We start from the raw sequence: 12100 nt of genomic DNA, 5'->3' as shown, positions 1-12100 counted from the left end.
GTGAGAGGAGGGAATGTGAGGGGAGGCGAGGGGAGGTGGGCGGGTGAGGGAAAGGGGGGGGGGGGAGGGAGGGAGGGATGGATGGAGAGAGGGAGGGAGTGAGAGAGGGAACGTGAGGGGAGACGAGGGGAGGTGGGGGGAGGGAAGGGAGCAAGGAGGGAGGGAGGGAGGGATGGATGGAGAGAGGGAGGCAGTGAGATGAGGGAACGTGAGGGGAGACGAGGGGAGGTGGGCGGGAGAGGGAAGGGGAGCAAGGAGGGAGGGATGGATGGAGAGAGGGAGGGAGGCAGTGAGATGAGGGAACGTGAGGGGAGACGAGGGGAGGTGGGCGGGTGAGGGAAGGGGAGGGAGGGAGGGAAAGGAGGAGAGGAGGTTTAATGGATGCCACCTGTGAGCACTGGTCCCCATCATGTTCTCCCGTACAAACAGCTGTGTGGTGTGTCCTCCCCAACAGTGGGAGCGCAGCACAGATGTTGCTGACGGTGTGGGAGGATGTGGGGATCAGTCGGGCGTCTGCGCTGAGGGTTTCTGGCTCAAGAGAGGGAAGTGTAGTAACTGCCCGGTTTGTTAGTGGGCCCCATCGAGTGGGAGATTGTTCCCCCGGATACTTGTCATGTCGCTGAACCATCCCCAACACACGCACACACACACACAACATACTACACACACACACACACATGACATACACACGACATACACACGACACACTACACACAGATACACACACAACACACTACACACAGATACACACACACGCAGATACACACACACACACAACACACTACACACAAATACACACACGCGCACACACACACACACACACGACATACATACAACACACTACACACAGATACACACACCCACACACAGAGATAGATACACACACACTAATAGACACACACTGATACACACACGCACAACACACACTGATAGACACACACACTGATAGACACACACACACACACGAACGCACACGCAGACCCCAACAGGTCCCAGTCCTGATGACAAATAGGGGGTGACAGGTCCCCAGGGTTGTCTTGTGTGATGAACTGATACGCTGTACACGGTGGATACCCATTTCGGTAAGTGAGTAATAACCCCTTCAAAAGGGGACGCTGCACAGCGCGATTTGCTGCCCGCATTTCGCCCCCAAACTACACAGTCACTGCACTGTGTTTGACGCACACGTTTTCCTCTTCACAATGGCGGCCGGTGTTGGCCGCGGGTTAACTGCTCCACTGACTGTCCGTCTGTCTGTCTGTCTGTCGCTGGGGGCAGAAGGTAAACCGTACAGACGCAGAATAAAATATCCCCCCCCCACCCCACCCGTCCACAGCTACCAATCCTCCCCAATAATAATAATATTAATAAGCCACGCATTCGATACAGCCCCTAATCAGGTTTTCGAGACGTCGCAAAGCGCTCCACTGGACACGCTGTCGGGTGTAGTGACTGCGTATTTTGTGGGCGAGACCCTCGTTAATGCACCGTCCTATTCGAAGGTTCGCCTCCCAACCCATTCAGCCCCTCGAGCCTGTTCCGCCATTCTGTTAGATCGCGGCTGATCTGGACCTCGAACCCCAATTACCCTCCTTTGCCCCCAATCCCTTGAGTCCCCCCTGACCTGACATCCACCTCCATCTCGAAGAGGTGAACAGATCCTGGCGTAATCCATAGCCGCTTGGGGGGGAGGGAGAGAGAGAGAGGATGAAGACCCTTCCCTACACCTAAAGACCTTCCTCTTCGACCGTGCCATCCATTATTCGGATCGCAAACACAAAGCGGTACCCGGGGCTAACGGGTTCTTTCGGAGGTGAGAAAGGATGTCGTTTGGGCCGCCGGCGAAATGGAAGCCTGAGGGCTTTCAGGGCTTTGAGTCAGACGACGTACGATCGATTAATAAAATACCGACAGACACAAAGGGAATACTTTGTGTGTGTGTGTAAAGAAAATATACATATATACATATATAACGTGTCACTTGGCCAGACAGCACTCTCAATGGCCAAGCTGTGTGTGGGTTTATTTGCTTAGACTCCAGCAGTTACCCCCCAACGCACACTCTGGGCTCACCCCCCCCCCCCCCACACCAAGCCTTGGCTCTCGCCAACCTGCGCCTAATACTCTCCGGAATTATGTAAGCAGGGAACGGGTCCCTCCAGGGGGAGAGAGAGAGAGAGAGAGAGAGAGAGAGCATTCCATTCCAACGACATATCTCTGGGATTTCCACGTGTGTGTAGGTGGGAAGCACTGAATTCTCAGTGGGGGTTGAAGACTCTTAAGCAACAGTGATGGGAGGGAGGGATGGAGGGAGGGAGGGAGGGATGGAGGGCGAGAGGGAGGGAGGGAGGGAGTTGGAGGGTTTCTAGGATTGTTTTAGATAAACTCGCTTTCCACATAGGGGAAAAAAAACCTGAGCTTTCTTCCCCGTATATTTATTCGCACGACATAACTTAATCGGTTTTTAATGACACGTTTTAATATTCCAAAGTCAATTTGGAGGCGGTTGATGGTGGTGGTGGTGGTGGGGGGTGGGGGGGGGAGAAAAAATGCTTCATCAAATTAAGTGCGTGAATTATATTAGCTTTTAGAGACCGAGTTGAGGGTTTCACAAAGCAAAAAAAAAATAAGGTGATGTTTAAACCGTCAACTTTAATCTCTTTATAATTCGCCCTTAATTAGATCTCGCCAAAATTTAATTAAAAAAATATAAAATGAAGGACGTATTTGGGATTTTTCTTCTACAAACGCCGCGTAATGGAACTCATTGTGTTGCCTTCAGCCCTTACGGGGGCTATGGTTTAGCAACGAAACTTCCGACCCGACTTAGCGCAAGGGGTGGAGACGTCAATCGGGACGTTTGACGTGTTTGCTGCTGTTGTGCGCAGTCGGCTGCCGCGTTTCGCCCACAAGATATACAGTCACTACACTTGACAGCGTGTCCTGCGAAGCGCTTTGCGGCGTCTCGAAGACGCGTATCAAATGCGAGGATTATTATTATTATTATTAAAGCCATACCACAACTTAGACTCACGGGATTAATGCCACACACACACACACCCACACACCCCCCAGCACCGCACCGCAAGATTTATTCCGACGCTGCAAACCGCCGGTACAAACGCTACTGACTGTCGGTTGATTCAATTTGCCGTCGGAGTGAAACCGAAAGCCCCGAAAAGGTTTCGAAATTGGACGCGTATAAATCCACCCCTTCGGCGATCGCGTTGGGATCCACAAACCGTGACCACTGTCATCTTATCTCTCCGCCAAATGCCCTGTTAATTTATCACTCATTTCAGCTCATCCCGTGACTTGTTTAAGGAGTGTAACATTTCACGCAGCTGTGCTTTGACATCCTTTGACTACCATTTGTGTGCGTGTGTCTGTCTGTGTGTGTCTGCGTGTGTACGTGTGTGTGAGTGCGTATGTGTGTGTGTATATATGTGTGTGTGTGTATTTCTGTGCAAGTGTGCATGTCTGTGTGTGAGTGTGTATGTCTGTGTGAGTGTGCGGGTGATTGAGTGTGTGTGTGCGTGTATATGTGTGTACACGTGTAAGTGTGCGTGTCTGTGCATGTGTGTGTGTGAGTGTGTCTGGTTCAGTGAGCGAACGATAAAGCTGTGGAACATCCCTGGAGAGACGGTCAAAGCAGATTAGATAGTTTTCTTCCAGGAAAATACGACGATGGGAGTTCGGGACAGGACACAGGGAGTTCGGGACACGTGAGCAAGTGACCGCCAGGAAGATGGAAGGAGAATTAGATGGACCTCAAGTCCTTTTTGTCGTGTAGCATTTCTTCTCTTCTTATATCCCCAGCAACGCCGAGATAAGAGTAAGCGAAGGGGGGCCATTTCAAGACAGACACCAGGAAGTATTCCTTCCCGCAGAGGCCAATTAATGCCCGGAATGGGCATTAATTGGGTAGAAACTCAAAGCTTTGAATGAGTGGACGGAAGAAGGGAGTGAGATAAGATGACAGATTGCTATTCACCCTCTCGAGCTGCAAGGAACACGCGGTTTTGCTTCTGAACGGGGGGCTGAGCGATTGCCTCGCTCGCGAAGACTTGATGGCTCCGTGACGTTTGACGGTCACTTGGAATATTACACCGAGTTTCCTCTCTATTGCTTGCTGTCCAGACCGGTAGCACATGGGCGCGTTTCACAGTCTAGCGGGGGTCTGACTGACAAACAGAACACGGGCGCTGTCGTTCTCCCCCTTCGGAGTCTGCACCAACTTTAACCATAAAATAATAATAATAGGAAGAAGAAGAATCCTCGCGGTTGACACAGCGTCTCATCACGTCTTCGAGATGTCTCAAAGCCCTTCACGAGTCAGAAGGTTTGCGGGTTCGAGCCCCCGTGACAGGGATTGGAGCTCACGTAGTCCAGGCTATGATGGCCGGGCGGGGGGGGGGGGGGGGGGGAGGGCGGGGGGGGTGGAGGTAGAAGGGGGAAAAACCCCATTATCGGAGGCACCATCTTTCGGATGAGATGTTAAATCCATTTCCTCTTCCGGACCCTGATCTCGGACAACACCCCCTCTCTCCCCCGGGTTAAAAATCATATTTCATCCTCCCCCCTCCGCACCCCGCCGCCGATTAAAAAAAAAAAAAATCGCTCACTTACTTCACGGCGGTTTGCGGAGAAGTTCGGCGGCTCCGTTCACCTGCAAAAGGAAACAAAAAAAAATAAGAAGAATAATCCGGGCACCGAATCCACGACTGTTCGCGGAGCGCCGCTGCCCGCGTTTCGCCCGGAGAGCGAGCATGCGCTTCGAGACGTCTCGACGACGTGATCAGGCGCTGTGCCGGACCGCGGATGGTTGATCCGCGTTCACCTCGAAACGTGCGGTCGCTGCGCGTGTGACAGAGAGAAATCCTACGTGAAATGCCCGGAGGGCAACCGGTGGATTTTTTTCCACTGCCTTAACGCTTTTATTGGTTTCAAAAAAAGGCAATGGAGCTAATCTAACACCATAAACATTTGCCCAAGATTTTGTTCTTTCTAATTGAAAGGCGATATTAAACCCCAGACAGTGATAAGAACAATTAATGACACATTTGCTCTGGAAGGCACTTATGAAGGAAAATAATTAGCGGGGACTCGTTAAAGCCCAATTTGGCCCGAGTTGCACGTTGCGCGGAGGAGGGGATTTGTGCTTTCGCTGCAATCAAGAACGCGACTTAACTTTCTTCCCCCCCCCCCAAGTTAACGGCCATTAATCTCTCAAACAGTATGAGCGGCCCTTCAAAGACGGGTGACCGCTGGAGCTAAGTGCGTTGATAATTAATCGAGGTCAGAAAGAATTAACGGTGGAGCGATTCCAACTCCCCGCCTCCCAGATTCACGCGGAGTCAGACTCCCCACGTGGTTACGTAATAAGCAGCCGGATGCTGTGAAGGGGTGTGGGGTGGGGGGGGGGGGTTGTGGGGGGGTGATAAGATGGGTGGGGGGGTTCTGGAGGGGGGAGATCAGTTGGGCCGAAGGGCCTTCTTCATCATCCGATGCCACCTGGTACAACCTTCTGGATCGTGTCAACTTTGGACAGGTTTTGAGGGCTGAGACGATAATAAAAATAATAAGAAGAAGACGTCTCAAAGCGCTTCACGGGATCCGCTGTGAGGTGACTTGACTGCGTATTTGCGGGCGAAACGCGGCGGCCGAAGCCATGTGTGTGTGTGTGTGTGTGTGTGTAGTAAGGAAACTTGCCCAATGTTTTGCCCTGACCTGACCCGCCCGGGAATCGAACCCGGGGTCCTCTCGCTAGAGTATACGATAGTCTGTCTCGGTGATATCTCTCGGGGTCTTGGCGCTGATCTACTCAGACCTAACCCATTTGACTGAGGACTCAACCTCAACCCACTCATGTCCTCTCCCCCCCCCACGCGCAGTGTTCTGCTGCCATCTGCCGTCGTACTCTCATCACTGCCTGGATTTAATCTCGTCTCATCCATCTGCCCACCCGTTTCCCCCCCCCCCCTGCAAAATAGCTGCGGCTTTGCCCACGAAATACACAGTCACTACACTCCATAGCAACAATAATCCTACAATAACAATCCTTGTGCTCGACACAGCACCTTCCAGACGTCTCAAACTGCTTCACAGGATACACTGTGAAGCGTAGTGACTGTTATAGTTTGTGGGCGAAACGCGGCAGCCAGTCGCGCACAGCAGCGTCACCCCCTCCCCCCCACACACACACCCCGTCCCACACAAACAGTCGTGGATTGTGTGACCGCATCGTTTTGGGGGAAGGCTTTATTGCCCCCGGAAAAGCAATCCATTGATCGAACAACGACCGGGTTCGTACTTACCGCTCGGCAAACAGAGGCGCGTGTGCGTGTGTGCGCGCACACGCACGCGCGCGTGGAGTAAAGAATCTTACCCAGTGTTTCACCCTGACCCGCCCGGGAATCGAACCCGGGTCCTCCCGTTTGCGAGGCGAGGGTCTAACCACTGAGCTACGCCGTGAAGCCAGTTGGCTTTCAACGTCTTCCTCGAAATGAGCAACTTATAAATAACTCATCGGATCATTAAAGTCGGGGATATTTCTGCAGCGTCAGAGGAGACCTTAAACAGATCTGCAACACCATCAGAGACTGATGGGAATAAATTGCGAATGAATTGTCTCTTTCCGATCAGGTCCTTGATAAAAACAGACAGCTGAAGCCAACTGCAATCTAATTATGTTTCAATTCTGTGTTCAAATCAACTCAGATTGAAAATCCATCCAGTGGATTTAGTCCGACACTTAAAGAGTAAGTAAACGCTATCAAGTTAGTGGTCATGATCCGGTTTGAACAAACACTAAGTCTGCAATAAATCCGGTGGGTGAGACTTGAGGGACCGGTCCTCGTCTGTCGGAGATTTATTTGCGCGAGGCAAAACGTTATGTAATGGGAATAATAATGCCCGCGTCTGACTCAGCGCCTTATCGCGCCTTCGAGACGTCTCGAAGCCCCTTGTCGGGCCTGCGAGACGTGTTCCAAGGACGCGCTGTAAAGCGCGGTGACTGTGTGCTTTACGGGCGAGTGTTAGAGCACACGCCGGCGTATGCGCGACCATAACGTGCGTTTGGACAGCGCCCCCACCTCAGGGTAGGGTCTCGGAGCACGACAGCGAGGCTGAGGGGGGGGGGGGGGAGAGGTGACCGTAGGCACTGATCGAAAAGGAGGGTCTTCAGGTGGAACCTGAAGATGGGGGGGGTCAAGGCGGAGGGATAGAGGGTGAGTGTGACAGAGTTCCGGGGAGCAGTGGCTGAAAATGTGGCCACCGATGGTGGAATGGAGGGCGCGAGGGACGTGTAGAAGCCGGAGACACTCACTCTGACACACACTCACTGACACACACACTCCGACACACACAAAGTCTCTTACACACACACACACACACACTCACTCTAACACACACTCTCTGACACACACACACTCTGCCACACACTCACTCTGTCACACACTCACTCCGACACATACACTCTCAGAAACACACACACACTCTTACACACACACACACACACACACACTCTCAGACGCACACTCTCTTGCACGCATACACACTAAATGGGAACGGTCTTCCCGGGGTCTAATTTAGGGAAGCATTAACTGGGCTGATCTGCGCAGCAGCTAACGGATGCCGTGAAGCCGGAGAAACACTGCACCCGGCATTGAGCAGGTAACCAGACTGCGACTGAATCGAACCGCAGACAGTGACTGATTCATTCAGTGGAGATTTTTGGCGATGTCTCAGGCAGATCACGCCGCCGTCATTAATCTCCGGAAAAGACAGGATCAGTTGAGGAGATCTGCCGTAATTGAAGGCGAGAGCGTGGAGAGAGTTTGAGAGCTCGGGTTTGCTCTGTCCAGGAACAGCCCCCCCACCCCCCCCACCACCACCACCACCCCTAAGCCCTCTTCTCAATCAGCCGATGGCTTTTCCGCGGGTAATAACCCCTTCAAAGAAATGATAATGATGTTATCGTCCCTTCCAACATCCCCCCAAGTTCAGTTCCAGCCAAACACCTTCGACCTTGAAAGGACAACTCGTTTATTCCTCTCTCCTCTGTTCAATTCCTCTGTTGGGAGTTCTCGGCCGCGGATCGAAGCGACCGAATCATTATCGTTATTCCACCATAACGATAAGGGTTTGGTCACTTCAATCCGCGGCCATTTGCGGGCGGGGGAACGTGACAAGGCCCTGTGTCGAGCGCGAGGAGTTATTATTATTATTATTATTATTCATATTTATTGTTCGCCTCCTTTACCCCTTTACAAAAGGAACCTTAGATCGCGGTCACAGACCCCAATAATCCCAACGGCAACTCGCTGTTTTGGGCAGCGATGCTCGTTTCTTCCTCGAGACGCCCCATTTCTGGGCGTATTTTTGTAGCATCGTCGGAGTTGGGGGGGGGGGGGCGCGGAGGGGGGGAGATACCCTTTAGGGTCAAAAGGAAAATAGGGGAAGATTGCCCACAAGGGGGCAATGATGGCTCACAAAATCAATCCCCTGCAACTCGGCCCCAGTGACTGTAGGTGTCCACAGCACTCGCAAACATAACAATACAATAATAATAATAATAATAGTAATAATAGTAATCCTGGCAATTAATAATTCTGTGAAGGGCTTTGAGACGTCCTAAGGCGTCGTATCAAATGCAAGGATTATTATAATTATTATTATTATTATTTGATGGTTGGGGTACAGGCTTCGGGAGCAAGTCCCGAGCATCAGCCCTGACAGCATATTTCCCTCGTCGGTCTTTTCGAGTGACCCCCTGTCAAGTCCGCGAAATTAGGGTCAATTACAGCCCACCCCCCCCCCTCCCCACCCCGGGGGGAAGCTGAACCCGAGGGACTTTTTGCTCAACGGGAACCAAATTGACATTGAAAATGACAAATCGTTCCTTTCTCTCCCTTCATACTTTAACCCTCACTCTCTCTCACTCACTCTCTCTCTCTCTCTCCCTCTCCCCCACCCCACAATAAGGAGGGAGGGGGTATAGAGAGAGAGAGAGAGAGAGAGAGCGCGCGAGGCGGGAGGGAGGGGGGAGAGGGAGAGAAGCCATCAGAAGAGTTTCGAGAGTGGGCAGCAAGTGGCTGACATCGAATCGAGATGGGAATAACCGTCCGTGTTGGTCGTTGGACGTTGGTTGCACGGAGGGAGATCACACAAAATATTATTATTATTATTATATATTATTATTAATATCATCATTATTCTGTTACCCGCCTTTGCCCCGTTTCCCTTGACGCCCCGACCTAATAAATACCTATCCTTTGGGGGAGCGAGGAAGTGGGGGAAGGGGGGAGAGGGAGGGAGGGAGGGAGGGAAGGAGGGAGGGAAGGAGGGAGGGAGGGAGGGAGGGAGGGAGGGAAGGAGGGAGGGAGGTCACAGAACTGGTGGCAACTGTATTGACGCACAGTTTGGCAGTTTGAGCCGTTACCGTTAGTTGGCACAGAGCTCTCTCTCTCTCTCTCCCTCTCTCTCTCTCTCTCCCTTTGGATGGTGTCCCAAATCCGCAGCTATCTTTCACGGGACGACTCCGGGGACATTCCCGGGGGCACGTCTGGCCATGGAGTGGAGTGGCATCTTCCTGGCTCGGAGCAGGGAAGGGGATGGAGGCGCAGATTTATCCCCTTTGGTCGCCGCGCTGATTAAAATTATTCTGCGCCGAGTTCTTTTTATTTACGGCAGCGGCGGCTTCTGGAAGAGGGCCAGGGAATCGTTCCCTGTCCGCCAAGATATAATACACAGCATCCCGGAGTACTTAAAGCCCACGGTGTCGAACTCCTGGCGTTCCCCTAAGCGAAAGTCGCGTGAAATGTACTACTCATTTATGGTAACATTTGCAGAGCTCGAGACGCAGCGCTGAACGGTTCTCCGAGAGTTTATTAAAACAGATTCATTTTGTTCCCGTGGCTTTTAGTACCCCCCGACGCGCAGGCGAGTTCCTGCAAGAACGACCGTAAGATTTTTTACGGCAGAATTATATTTTCTTTATTGCTTTGGAGGTGGGAAACCCGGCGCTTAAAACTTAACAACCGCTGGAACTTAGGAAGATTTCGAGCCGCAAAAAATACAGTCAGTTCACAGTACATTCGTTAAAGTGGATCAGCGCTTCGCGGGATGCACTGCGAAGTGTAGTGACTGTGCGTTTCGCGGGCGCAGCCGATGGCGGACAATGGCGCACAGCAGCGATCCCCAACAATCCGCCGTGGAATTGAGTGAGCAAATGATTATTATTATTAGTTATTTAAGTCTATTCCCGATCGCCGAACCTTTACTTGGAAAGAAGAGACGAGAAAGGTCACCTCACCCCATTTTAACGGTTTCACCCAATTAAGGATATAAGGTCAAAAGGTTTCTCCGCCTCACGGCCACTGAGCCATCGGGGCCCAGGGATGTTGTAAAAATAAAATGACGCAGGGGGTCAGCTTCAGGGGCATTTGAGTACATTTTTATTCAATCCCCGAAAGAGCGAGCGGAGGTCCCGAGTCGGTAGCGAGACTGTGTGATCGGGGGCTCGAGCGCTCAAGAGAGTAGAAGAAAACAAAGCGAATAATTGGGGTCCACGGCTGTTTGCGGGGGACGCCGCTGTGCGCGATCAGCTGCCGCGTTTCGCCCGCACAACTTGCGGCTATCGCGTGAAGCGCCCTGAGACGCCTCGAAGACGCGATAAGGCGCTGCGTGGGATGCCAGGCTTTCCCCTCTGCGATCGCACGCGGAGCCGCAGCCTGTCGCCCCCACGCCCCTCACGGGAACGCCAGCCAGCCCGCCCGCCCGCCCGCCCACTCTTTGCCGGGCCACGGGAAATTAAAAAGCGGACCTCCCTCCGCAGAGTTATGCGTCCGTAGATGAGCGCTTATTGCGGAGCAGATTAATGGCTGAGACGTCTGAGAGTCCAAGTCCGTAAATCCTACTCCTCCGCTCCTACTCCCTGGAAACCACAAATGACTTTGTGATCTGTTCGTTTCCAGAATAGTAATGAAAATGGACTATTTTTCTCTCTCCCCCACTCCCCCCCCCCCCCCACCCCACCCCGCGCTCACGTCCGCATCCCACTTTATTAAAGCATCTCGATGGGGCGATGGAAAGCCATCGGGTGCGCGTTAAGGAAAGATAAGTGGGGTCCTGGTGGCTCAGGGGTTAGACCCCTCGCCTCGCAAGCGAGAGGGTCTGGGTCCGATTCCCGGGCGAAACTTTGGGCAAAGTTTCCTTACTCCACACACACACACACACACTCACACGCCTCCGTTTACCAGCAGTAAGTGATCGATTGGTGGATCGCTTTCCGGGGGTAATAACCCCTTCAAAAAAAAAACAAAAGTAATAATAATTTGGTCGCTCAACCTACGGCTGTTTGTGGGGGACGCTGCTGTGCGCAATTGGCCGCCGCGTTTCGCCCACAAAACACACAGTCACTACACTTCACAGTCTTGACGACGTGATGAGGCACTGTATCAAATGCAAGGATTATTATTATTATTATTATAATCAATCAATCACTCAGCCTTGACTTGACACCGTTGGCTTTGATATAAAAGATAGACAGAAGGGAGAGAGAGATAGAGAGGAGAAAAGTCGGGGTCGGGGACGTAATTTAATGAATAAACCGGACACGCTCAGCTCTGAGCTCTAAATCGCGCCGTCTGCAGTGAAAATCAGACTGTCAGGGAATAATTACACGCCGCTCTTTGCCAAAATGGATTGTTTTGTGTTAAAAGATTAGCAAAGGCTGATTAACACCCTTCCGATTCGCGAGGAGTTTGAGCGAGGAGCAAAGGAATAAGGCGGATTAACTCACGGGGGCAGATTTTAATGGAAAAAAACCTGACCGGCCTCAGAAATATGTTCCGGTCGGTCTTCACGCAGCTTTTCGGAGCTGTTTGACCGGTGGCAAAACAGCCGAGCCGACGTGGGAAGGAGTCCCAGAGGGTGGAGGTGGGGGCGAGGGGTGGAGGGGGGGCGCAGAGAGGATAAAAAGGCTGTGAAGCTGTCCAGCGGATATCTGAGGGGGTGAGAGGCAGATGTTTCGACCTGAACCGTGAAGAGGAAATGAGTTTAGAGTGGAAGTCTGGACTGTGTCCGCGCTTTATCTGCT

Source organism: Callorhinchus milii, unplaced genomic scaffold (assembly GCF_018977255.1).
Source record: "Callorhinchus milii isolate IMCB2004 unplaced genomic scaffold, IMCB_Cmil_1.0 Scaffold28, whole genome shotgun sequence".
Lineage (NCBI taxonomy): Eukaryota > Metazoa > Chordata > Chondrichthyes > Chimaeriformes > Callorhinchidae > Callorhinchus > Callorhinchus milii.
The sequence above is the reverse complement of the archived record's forward strand: the minus strand, read 5'-3'. Positions refer to the sequence as shown.